The following is a 12842-nucleotide window of genomic DNA, read 5'->3' as shown; positions in this document are numbered from 1 at the left end:
CCATTCTGGCATTTGCCTGGAGCGATTTAGGGAAATCACGGAAAACCTAAATCAGGATGGCCGGACGCGGGATTGAACCGTCGTCCTCCCGAATGCGAGTCCAGAGTGCTAGCCACTGCGCCACCTCGCTCGGTATTGAAGGATTACCCTCAACATTGAACTGTATACGGAACAGCCATTGAACAGTGGTAACAGATTCATTACTTTTGAAATACGTTCAGCTGTAAAAACACGGTGCTGAACGGTCCATTGTTACCACAACTGGGCGCTCTAACCGATAGAATAACAGTGCTTAAGGGGGAGGGGGGGAAGGGGGGGTGATTGACTGGTCCCCTCCACTTCTACTACGCAATGCAATTCTATACGTTTATTTTGCGCAATACTGTCTTATTACAATAATAACGTACATATTTAGGCTTTCAACCTGCTAGATACTCAGCTATACTATAATAACAGTTATGGAGTAGGTAGACATTAACAGCTGTTTTAAATACTGAAAAATATTTGATCATTTTGATGTCACAAACTAGTTTGCTGTACAGCTTGTTTCCTGTTTGGGGTAGTCAGTTACCTAGTGTTTCAATAGCGACATTTAATTATATTTAGCTCTGAAGTTCAGGAGCATGCAGTTAAAGAAACCACTTGGTCTCAAATCTTCAAATATTTGTTACCATTCAATAGCAAACAGCGCAGTTTTGAATACAACTATGCTTTCCTTTTTGATGACTACTACTGAGTACATCTTTTGAATGCATGTAGTAATATGTTGTATCTCGGGTCATCACAACAGTAATTCATAGACTAGGAAGCAGGACCAGGGTAGATAGGCACACTACAAAATATCAATAGAAAGTGCTGTAATTGAATAATCAAACACATTTACTTATCTTTTGAACAGCAGTAATTCAGAACGTACAAACATTTCCAATCTCTGAATAAAGTCTTGTCAACTCAACACAAAGCTAACTTTCTAGCTGCGCTGGTTGTCGCAGATCTAGTTAACTATGACGTCAGCAGTCGCTGTCTCGTAGAGCTGAGCTATCAAACTTGATGAACTGCCCCCTCTCCCCCCTCCTCTAGTGCTGTCGTCAGCGTGCTTTATGCCAGCGCCAGAGAGGGTGCTGGTGTCGTGTAGTCTTCCTGGAGAGGGGTGGTACGGTGCCTGATTTGTATATACTGCCACGCTGGCGCCAACCCTCGGGTGCTGGCAGGCTTTAAACAGTCAGCGGATGATTGGTATCTTACGATGACACCATATCCCTCTCCCCAAATCTCTGCACGGTCATAGAGACGAACGAGTACCGTAACAATGACGGGGAGGAAGGCAGGATGTAGCAGATAGTGAATGGACAAGGGCGGTAGCAGCAGCATCTACATCTACATCCATACTCCGCAAGCCACCTGACGGTGTGTGGCGGAGGGTACCTTGAGTACCTCTATCGGTTCTCCCTTCTATTCCAGTCTCGTATTGTTTGTGGAAAGAAGGATTGTCGGTATGCCTCTGTGTGGGCTCTAATCTCTCTGATTTTATCTTCATGGTCTCTTCGCGAGATATACGTAGGAGGGAGCAATATACTGCTTGACTCCTCGGTGAAGGTATGTTCTCGAAACTTCAACAAAAGCCCGTACCGAGCTACTAAGCGTCTCTCCTGCAGAGTCTTCCACTGGAGTTTATCTGTCATCTCCGTAACGCTTTCGCAATTACTAAATGATCCTGTAACGAAGCGCGCTGCTCTACGTTGGATCTTCTCTATCTCTTCTATCAACCCTGTCTGATACGGATCCCACACTGGTGAGCAGTATTCAAGCAGTGGGAGAACAAGTGTACTGTAACCTACTTCTGTTGTTTTCAGATTGCATTTCCTAAGGACTCTTCCAAAGAATTTCAGTCTGGCATCTGCTTTACCGACGATCAACTTTATATGATCATTCCATTTTAAATCACTCGTAATGCCTACTCCCAGATAATTTATGGAATTAACTGCTTCCGGTTGGTGACCTGCTATATTGTAGCTAAATGATAAGGGATCTTTCTTTTAATGTATTCGCAGCACATTACACTTGTCTACACTGAGATTCAATTGCCATTCCCTGCACCACGCGTCAATTCGCTACAGATCCTCCTGCACTTCAGTACAATTTTCCATTGTTACAACCTCTCGATGTACCACAACATCATCCGCAAAATGCCTCAGTGAACTTCCGATGTTATCCACAAGGCCATTTATGTATATTGTGAATAGCAACGGTCCTACGACACTCCCCTGCGTCACACCTGAAATCACTATTACTTCGGAAGACTTCTCTCCATTGAGAATGACATGCTGCGTTCTGTTATCTAGGAACTCTTCAATCCAACCACGCAATTCGTCTGATAGTCCATATGCTCCTACTTTGTTCATTAAACGACTGTGAGGAACTGTATCGAACGCCTTGCGGAAGTCAAGAAACACGGCATCAACCTGGGAACCCGTGTCTATGGCCCTCGTGAGTGTCGTGGCCGAATAGCGGGTTGGGTTTCACGCGATCGTCTTTTTCGAAACCGATGCTGATTCCTACAGAGTAGATTTCTAGTCTCCAGAAAAGTCATTATACTCCAACATAATACGTGTTCCAAAATTCTACAACTGATCGACGTTAGAGACATAGGTCTATAGTTCTGCACATCTGTTCGACGTCCCTTCTTGAAAACGGAGATGACCTGTGCCCTTTTACAATCCTTTGGAACGCTATGGTCTACTACAGACCTACGGTACACCACTGCAAGAAAGGGGGCAAGTTCCTTCGCGTACTCTGTGTTAAATCGAACTGGTATCCCATCAGGTCCAGCGGCCTTTCCTCAGCGATTTTAATTGTTTCTCTATCCCTCTGTCGTCTATTTTGATATCTACCAGTTTGTCATCTGTGCGACAATCTAGAGAAGGAACTACAGTGCAGTCTTCCTCTGTGAAACAGCTTTGGAAAAAGACATTTAGTATTTCGGCCTTTAGTCTGTCATCCTCTGTTTCAGTACCATTTTGGTCACAGAGTGTCTGGACATTTTGTTTTGATCCACCTACCGGTTTGACATAAGACCAAAATTTCTTAGGATTTACTGCCAAGTCAGTACATAGAACTTTACTTTCGAATTCATTGAACGCCTCTCACATAGCCCTCCTCACACTACAGCCGCCACGCCCCTTATTCACACCCCACCATGTGCCCTGATCTTGGCTGGTAACATCTGCCTAGAACCTGACCAAAGGGCACACCTTTGCATCGTGACGCAGTGTGGCCAGAGTGGCAGGCGAAGCCGATACGATGTCAGGAGCAGTTGTTGCATAGCTGGGAGCCACCAGAGGTGGCTCACGGCCCGACAACGGAGGCAAAGACGAAGGTTTCGGGTCTTCATCCAGGTCCATCGGCTCTGGGCGCAGCACCGCCGATCCCCAGCGCCGCAGAGCCGACGAAGGCGAAGGTTGTAACAACGTGATGACGAAGGTATCCTCTGCCACTTGGGTACTGGGTCTGAAAACAAAGAGCCCACGGCAACCACCTAGGTTGAGCTGGTTTCGATGGCGCCTCAGCACACTGGTTGGACCCTGTAAGACATACACAGCACGTCCAAGGCAATGGACGGTCAACCCCTCTCCCAGAGGCGATTTCTGCGGAAGCACCTGAAATAAACAGAGTCACCTAAGTAATATTTACATAGCTGCGGGAGGCGGCGTAGATATTGCCCGGCGCAGCGTGTGCAGCATCTGGAGCAAGATGCAGTGGCAACGGCCATGCAGCAACTCTGCAGGAGATAGTAATGCATGTGCATGGAATCAGTAAGAAGATGAAAACAAGAGCAGAGTCTGGTCGCGAATGTGGATAGTGCGTAGCTTTTCCATTTATTGCCTGAAGGTGCGGAAGAACCATTCAACTTCGTCGTTTGACTGGGGGCGGAACGGCGCTGCCATGATGTGGTGGATGACTGAGGCAACACAAAACTGCTTGAACTTGGCAGCGACAAACTGTGAGCCATTGTCACTCACAGTAACTTCAGGCAAAGCTTCTAAACAAAAATTGTTAGACAAGCCCTGGACTGTGCTATGAGGCATGGAGGTGTGAATCAGCACTACGAACACAAATTTACTAAAGGCATTTACCCTGATGAGCAAATGTGCGTTCCAAAAGGGGTCCACAAAATCGAGATGTAACCTTTGCCACAGTGGTGGACCGTGAGATCGTGCTGGCGACCAAAGTAGTGGCGAACCAAAGAGTTTTGGATTTGATGTGCTGAACGTCACCAACAAAATACACAAGGCAGGGTCAGAGACCTTAGCACGAGAAAATTGGAGATAATTAAGAGGAAATTCCTGCACCGTATCCGAGTCTTGAACACCCAAAAAACAAGAAGCAGTCGAAGTATCAAAATTAGAATCAGACCCAACAGGAAAACAGCAGAGTGTGTCGGTGTTGGCATGTTAAGCGGTGGGCTGATACAAAATTTCGTATTTATTGATAATTAGATAAAAAAGGAGAGCCTACCGATGCATCTTCTGTGCAGTACGCTGCGTAACAGTCTTGGATGGACTAAACAAGGTCTGCAGAAGCGTGTGATCTGTCACCAGGGAAAATTTGAGACCAAACAAGTTCTGACGCAATTTTGTTACGCCATATACTACGGCAAGAGCTTCTTTTTCAAATTGAGAGTAGATCCGTTGAGCATCTGTCAACAGTATTGAAGCAAAGGCAAACGGGCGGTCGTAAGAACCATATCTGTGGAACAAAGTGGCCCCAGAGCCATGAGAAGAGGAATCGACAGCTAAAAACAACAAATTTTTTTGGGTCAAAATGTGCAAGACAAGACAGTGCTCATGAACCAACGCATCTTTCCAATTTTGAAAGGCGTTCAGACAATCCTGCGACCAAACAAAAGGAACATTCTTTCTGCGGCGCCGAGGCAAGGATACTGAAATTTGAGAGGTAGTCAGATTGAAACGGATGTAATACATTAATTTGCCCAGCACAGATTGCAACTGACGTATACTGCGGCGGGGCGGAAGTTCTCAGGTGGACTGCATGAACAATTGAAATTGATGACATGGCCCATGTACTCCAGTTCAGACAAAGAACATACACTTGTCCTTATTACACTTCAACCCGGCGTCAGACAACACCTGGAAGACAGCACGAAGGTTTTGCAACTGTTCATCAGGCATGCGAGCAGACACGACAATATCGTTGAGATACAGGGACAACCCCCCATGAACCATGGACTTTCCCGTTGGAGGTAAGACTTGCGTGCCTCAGCGATACAGATATGCATAGCGTAGGTGCAACCGGTTATTTGCTGAGAGGCCCGACAAACAAGTGGTTACTGAAGAGGGGCAGCAGCCTTTTCGTAGTTGCAGGGGCAACAATCTTGATGGTTGATCTGGCCTTGTAACATCAACCAAAACGCCCTTTCTGTGCTGGTACTAAGATCGGCTGAAGGCAAGGGGAAATTACAGCCGTAATTTTTCCCGAGGGCATGCAGCTTTACTGTATGGTTACATGATGGTGGCGTCCTCTTGGGTAAAATATTCCGAAGATAAAATAGTGCCCCATTCGGATCTCCGAGCGGGGACTACTCAGAAGGACGTTATTATCAGGAGAAAGAAAACGGGCGTTCTACGGATCGCAGGGTGGAATGTCAGATCCCTTAATCGGGCAGATTGGTTAGAAAATTTAAAAAGAGAAATGGATAGGTTACAGTTAGATATAGTGGGAGTTAGTGAAGTTCGGTGGCAGGAGGAACAAGACTTCTGGACAGGTGAATACAGAGTCATAAATACAAAATGAAGTAGGGGTAATGCAGGAGTTGGTTTAATAATGGGTAAAAAAAATAGGAACGCGGATAAACTACTATGAACAGCATAGTGAACGCGTTATTGTAGCCAAGATAGACACGAAGCCCACGCCTACCATAGTAGTACAAGTTTGTATGCCAACTAGCTTCCCAGATGACGAAGAGATTGAAGAAATATATGATGGGATAAAAGAGATTATTCAGATAGTTAAGGGAGACGAAAATTTAATAGTCATGGAGGACTGGAATTCGATAGGAGGAAAAGGAAGAGGACGAAAAGCAGTAGCTGAATTCGGACTAGGGGTAAGGAATGAAAGACGATTCCGCCTGGTAGAATTTTGCTCAGAGCATAATCTAATCATAGCTAACACTTGGTTTAAGAATCATGAATGAAAGTTGTATACGTGAAGAGATTTGGAGACACTGGAAGGTATCAGATAGATTATATAATGGTGAGATAGAGATTTAGGAACCAAGTTTTAAATTGTAAGACATTTCCAGGAGCAGATGTGGAGACTGGTTATGGACTGTAAACTAAAACTGAAGAAACAGCAAAAGGGTGGGAATTTAAGGAGATGGGACATGTATAAACTGAAGAACCAGTGGTTCTAGAGAGTTTCATAGAGAGCATTAGGGAACGATTGACAAGAACAGAGGAAAAAATACAGTAGAAGAAGAATGGGTAGCTTCCAGAGACGAAATAGTGAAGGCAGCAGAGGATCAAGTAGGTAAAACGTCGAGGGCTAGTAGAAACCCTTGGGTAACAGAAGAGGTATTGAATTTAATTGATGAAAGGAGAAAATATAAAAATGCAGTAAATGAAGCAGGCGAAAATGAATACAAACGTCTCAAAAATAAGATCGACAGGAAGTGCAAAATGGCTAAACAGGGATGGCTAGAGGACAAATGCAAGGATGCAAGAATGTAGAGGCACATATCACTAGTGGTAAGACAGATAGTGCCTACGGGAACATTAAAGAGACCTTTGGAGAAAAGAGAACCACCTGTATGAATATCAAGGGCTCAGATGGAAAACCAGTTTTAAGCAAAGAAGGGAAAGCAGAAAGGTGGAAGGAGTATATAGAGGGTGTATACAAGGGCGATGTACTTGAGGGCAACATTATGGAAATTGAAGAGGACGTAGATGAAGATGAAATGGGAGATATGATACTGCGTGAAGAATTTGACAGAGAACTGAAAGACTCAAGTCGAAACAAGGACCCGGGAGTAGACAACATTCCACTGGAATTACTGACAGCCTCGGGAAAGCCAGCCATGACAAAACTTTTCCATCAGGTGAGCAAGATATATGAGACAGCTGAAATGCCCTCAGATTTCAAGAAGAACATCACAATTTCAATCCCAAAGAAAGCAGGTGTCCACAGGTGTGAAAATTACCGAACTATCAATATAATGAGTCATGGCTGCAATATACTAACACGAATTCTTTCCAGGCGAATAGAAAAACATGTAGAAGCCGACCTCAGGGAATATCAGTTTGGATTCCGTAGAAATGTTGGACCCTATGACTTATCTTAGAAGATAGATTAACGAAAGGCAATGTTACGTTTCTAGCATTTGTAGACTTACAGAAAGCTTTTGACAATGTTGACTGGAATACTCTTTCAAAGTACAGGGAGCGAAAGGCTATTTACAATTTGTGCAGAAACCAGATGGCAGTTATAAGATTCGAGGGGCATGAAAGGGAAGCAGTGGCTGAGAAGGGAGTGAGACAGGGTTGTAGCCTAATCCCGATGTTATGCAATCTGTATATTGAGCAAGCAGTAAAGGAAACAAAATAAAAATTTGGAGTAGGAATTAACATTCATGGAGAAGAAATAAAATCTTTGAGGTTTGCTGGTGACATGGTAATTCTGTCAGAGACAGCAAAGGACTTGGTTGGTTGGTTGGTTTGGGGAAGGAGACCAGACAGCGTGGTCATCGGTCTCATCGGAGTAGGGAAGGATGGGGAAGGAAGTCGGCCGTGCCCTTTCAGAGGAACCATCCTGGCATTTGCCTGGAGTGATTTAGGGAAATCACGGAAAACCTAAATCAGGATGGCCGGACGCGCGATTGAACCGTCGTCCTCCCGAATGCGAGTCCAACAAAGGACTTGGGAGAGCACTTGAATGAAATGGACAATGTCTTGTAAGGAGGATATAAGATGAATATCAACAAGAGTAAAACGAGGATAATGGAATGTAGTCGAATTAAATCAGATTATGCTGAGGGAATTAGATTAGTAATTGAGGCACGTAAAGTAGTAGAATAGTTTTTCTATTGGGGGAGAAAAATAACTGATGATGGTCGAAGTAGAGAGGATATAAAATGTAGACTGGGTATGGCAAGGAAAGAGCTTCCGAAAAAGAGAAATTTGTTAACATCAGGTATACATTCAAGTGTCAGGAAGTCCTTTGGCTCAAATGGCTCTGAGCACTATGCGACTCAACTGCTGAGGTCATTAGTCCCCTAGAACTTAGAACTAGTTAAACCTAACTAACCTAAGGACATCACAAACATCCATGCCCGAGGCAGGATTCGAACCTGCGACCGTAGCGGTCTTGCGGTTCCAGACTGCAGCGCCTTTAACCGCACGGCCACTTCGGCCGGCAGGAAGTCCTTTCTGAAAGTATTTGTATGCAGTATAGCCACGTACGGAAGTGAAACACAGACGATAAATAGTTTAGATAAGAAGAGAATAGAAGCTTTCGCAATGTTGTGCTACAGAAGAATGCTGAAGATTAGATGGGTAGATCACATAACTAATGAGGAAGTATTGAATAGAATTGGGGAGAAGAGGAATTTATGGCACAAATTGATTAGAAGAAGGGATCAATTGTTAGGACACTTTCAAAGGCATCAAGGGATCACAAATTTAGTCTTTTAGGGAAGCGTGAAAGGTAAAAGTCGTAAATGGAGACCAAGAGATGAATACACTAAGCAGATTTAGAAGAATGTAGGTTGCAGTACTTACTTGGAGATGAAGAAGCTTGCACAGGATAGAGTAGCATGGAGAGCTGCATCAAACCAGTCTCTGGACTGAAGACCACCACCACAACAACAACTAGGACAAAATGGAACTGTTGTCGTCAGCTGGTGCAAATAGCGCTGGAATATGGCAGGTGCCGAAGCGCCGCCAAATGGCAAACGCAAAAACTTAAACAAGCCAAGATGAGTGTTCATAACAAATACTTATTGCGACTGTCCAAGTGCAATCTGCAGATACGTGTTGCGCAAGTCAATCTTTGAAACGAAGCTGGCAGCCCCGAGCTTGTCCATCAGTTCTTCCAGGCGTGGCAATAAAAAAGTGTCAATCGCTGTTTGAGGGTTCACTATGGACTTAAAAGCGGCACACGAACGGAGCCTGCCTGAAGGTTTCTTTAAAATTACAATGGGTGATGCTCGTTGGCTGGCAGCAACTGGAGCAATAACACCGTTGTCCAACACAGAGCGAGGTAGCGCAGTGGTTAGCACACTGGACTCGCATGCGGAAGGACGACGGTTCAATCCCGCGTCCGGCCATCCTGATTTAAATTCTCCGTGATTTCCTTAAATCGCTCCAGGCAAATGCCGGGAGGGTTCCTCTGAAAGGGCACGGCCGACTTCCTTCCCCATCCTTCCCTATTCCGATGAGACCGATGACCTCGCTGTTTGGTCTCTTCCCCCAAACAACCCAACCATTGTCGAGCAATGTTTGAAGTTCTTGCGTAATAGCAAAGCTGTCCTCTGCAGTGTCGCTTTTTGTTTCCTTTATTGTTATTTTCAAACCCCTACAAACAGGCAGGCTGTCAGCAGCACGTTACGCCGCTCTTCAGCCATAGAGATGATAAATAAACAACAGAAAGAATACACAGATGTGACATAACGGTGGGTAATAAAATAGTAGACACATATAGACAAACACGGAGCCGTTCACACTCGACGATAATCCACACTACAAACTGTTGTCATGATGTACTAACACTAAAGATGACGATGGCACAGGTGAACGATGGAGTGTGACGGTGAACACTCAACACTAAACACGACGGCACACACGAGACACTGATGGCGATGATCTCCGGCGCGCGAATGTCCACTGAGCGTGTGCGAGTCCAGGGACCTGCCAAGAGGGGAAGAAGGGCTAGGTGGGGGAGAGGGGAGAACAAAGATGCCAATGGCTGAGGAGATGGGTGGAGCAGGGGAGGGACAGGGGAGGGGAAGCCCGGGGGAGGAGTGGGGAGAAATGGAGGAGGGAGGGAAGAGGGAGAAAAGGGTGGGAGGGTGCCCAAAGGAGCAAAAACAGGAAGAGGGAGGGAGTACCAAATTTGGTAGGACGGGTAGATGGAGGGGAGGAGGGCATCATCAGGGAGAGGGAGCTGGGGGAAGCCACCTTGGGAGAGGGTAAGGAGGGTGGAGAGATGGAGACCGGGTGGGACGTGGGAATACAGGTGCGGCAGCGGGTGGGGGTGGGAGAGGATGGGCGAGACAAGCGGGTGAGGAGGATCGAGTTTGCGGGAGGTGTACAGGATCCATATCCTTTCAAGGAAAAGGAGGAGGTGGGGGAACGGAATGAGATTGTACAGGATCCGCGTGGGGGATGGGAGACGGATGCAATAGGTGAGGCGGAGAGCATGGCGTTCAAGGATTTGAAGGGATTTATGAAAGGTAGGGGGGGGGGCGGAGATCCAGGCCGGATGGGCGTAACAAAGGATAGGGCGGATGAGGGATTTATAGGTGTGGAGTACGGTGGAGGGGTCCAGACCCCACGTACGGCCGGAAAGGAGCTTGAGGAGACGGAGTCGGGAGCGTGCCTTGGCTTGGATTGTCCAGAGATGGGGGGTCCAGGAGAGTCGACGATCGAGGGTGACGCCAAGGTACTTAAGGGTGGGGGTGAGGGCGATAGGACGGCCATAGATGGTGAGATAGAAATCAAGGAGGCGGAAGGAAGGGGTGGTTTTGCCTACAATGATCGCCTGGGTTTTGGAGGGATTGACCTTGAGTAACCACTGGTTGCACCAAGCGGTGAACTGGTCAAGATGGGATTGGAGAAGGTGTTGGGAGTGCTGCAGGGTGGGAGCAAGGGCAAGGAAGGCGGTGTCATCGGCAAACTGGAGAAGGTAGACGGGGGGTGACGGTGGCGGCATGTCCGCCGTATATAAAAGGTACAGAAGGGGAGAGAGGACGGAGCCTTGGGGCACACCGGCGGAGGGAAAGAAGGTGTAGGAATCCGTGTTATGGATGGTGACGTAGGAAGGACGGTGGGAGAGAAAGGAGCCGATCAGACGGACGTAGTTAATGGGAAGGGCGAAGGTTTGGAGCTTGAAGAGGAGACCGGAATGCCATATGCGGTCATATGCACGTTCGAGGTCCAGGGAGAGGAAGATTGCGGAGCGACGGGAATTAAGCTGTTCGGAAAGGAGATGAGTGAGGTGAAGGAGAAGATCGTCGGAAGAGAAAGACGGCCGAAAGCCACGCTGGCTGCAGTGTCGCAAGCGTCCCGATAATATAAAATTTTATTAGTTGCTGCAGGTTCGGGTCTGGGTATTTGAGGATCCGTTAGCGAATCCGAGAGTTCGTCACATTCTGATTTGCGTCTCTTATCATTGCATCGTTATAATATTTGCCACACTCACGCTTGAACCGACATTGCCTAGTAAGGCCATGGAAGTCGGCATACCACTGACGATAAGTTTATCCCTGCTATTTCTTGAACCGAAAAAAAAGAAGTAACGTGCAGCAGCCACGAGCGCTTTTTCTTCAAAATTTTTGCTAAGGGCCACCAGTAAGCCATCAAAAGAAAGGTTTTCCGATTGAGACATAGGAAACAACTTCTTTGCAAGTCTAGCCTCACCTGTGATGTGATGAGAAGTGAAAGAGAGCTGCAGAAGAGCAGTATACAGGATGGTCCATTGATTGTGACCGGGCCAAATATCTCACGAAATAAGCTACAAAGAACGAAACTTGTCTAGCTTGAAGGGGGAAACCAGATGGCGCTATGGTTGGCCTGCTAGATGGCGCTGTCATACGTCAATCGGACATCAACTGCGTTTTTTTAAAATAGGAACCCCATTTTTATTACATATTCGTGTAGTACGTAAAGAAATATGAATGTTTTACTTGGACCACTTTTTTCGCTTTGTGACAGATGGCACTGTAATAGTCACAAACATATGGCTCACAATTTTAGACGAACAGTTGGTAACAGGTTGGTTTTTTAAATTAAAATACAGAACGTAGGTACGTTTGAACATTTTATTTCTGTTGTTCCAATGTGATACATGTACCTCTGTGAACTTACCATTTCTGAGAACGCATGCTTTTACAGCGTGATTACCCTTTAAATACCACATTAACGCGATAAATGCTCAAAATGATGTCCGTCAGCCTCAATGCATTTGGCAATACGTGTAACGACATTCCTCTCAACAGCGAGTAGTTCGCCTTCCGTAATGTTCGCACATGCATTGACAATGCGCTGACGCGTATTGTCAGGCGTTGTCGGTGGATCACGATAGCAAATATCCTTCAAATTTCCCCACAGAAAGAAATCCGGGAACGTCAGATCCAGTGAACGTGCGGGCCATGGTATGATGCTTCAACGACCAATCCACCTCTCATGAAATATGCTGTTCAATACCGCTTCAACCTCACGCGAGCTATATGCCGGACATCCATCATGTTGGAAGTACATCGCCATTCTGTCGTGCAGTGACACATCTTGTAGTAACATCGGTAGAACATTACATAGCAAATCAGCATACATTGCACCATTTAGATTGCCATCGATAAAATGGGGGCCAATTATCCTTCCTCCCATAATGCCGCACCATACATTAACCCGCCAAGGTCGCTGATGTTCCACTTGTCGCAGCCATCGGGGATTTTCCGTTGCCCAATAGTGCATATTATGCCGGTTTACGTTACCGCTGTTGGTGAATGACGCTTCGTCGCTAAATAGAATGCGCGCAAAAAATCTGTCATCGTCCCGTAATTTCTCTTGTGCCCAGTGGCAGAACTGTACACGACGTTCAAAGTCGTCCGC

This window comes from Schistocerca nitens, chromosome 3, assembly GCF_023898315.1.
Source record: "Schistocerca nitens isolate TAMUIC-IGC-003100 chromosome 3, iqSchNite1.1, whole genome shotgun sequence".
NCBI classification, from domain to species: Eukaryota; Metazoa; Arthropoda; class Insecta; order Orthoptera; family Acrididae; genus Schistocerca; species Schistocerca nitens.
Note: the sequence above shows the minus strand (reverse complement) of the source record.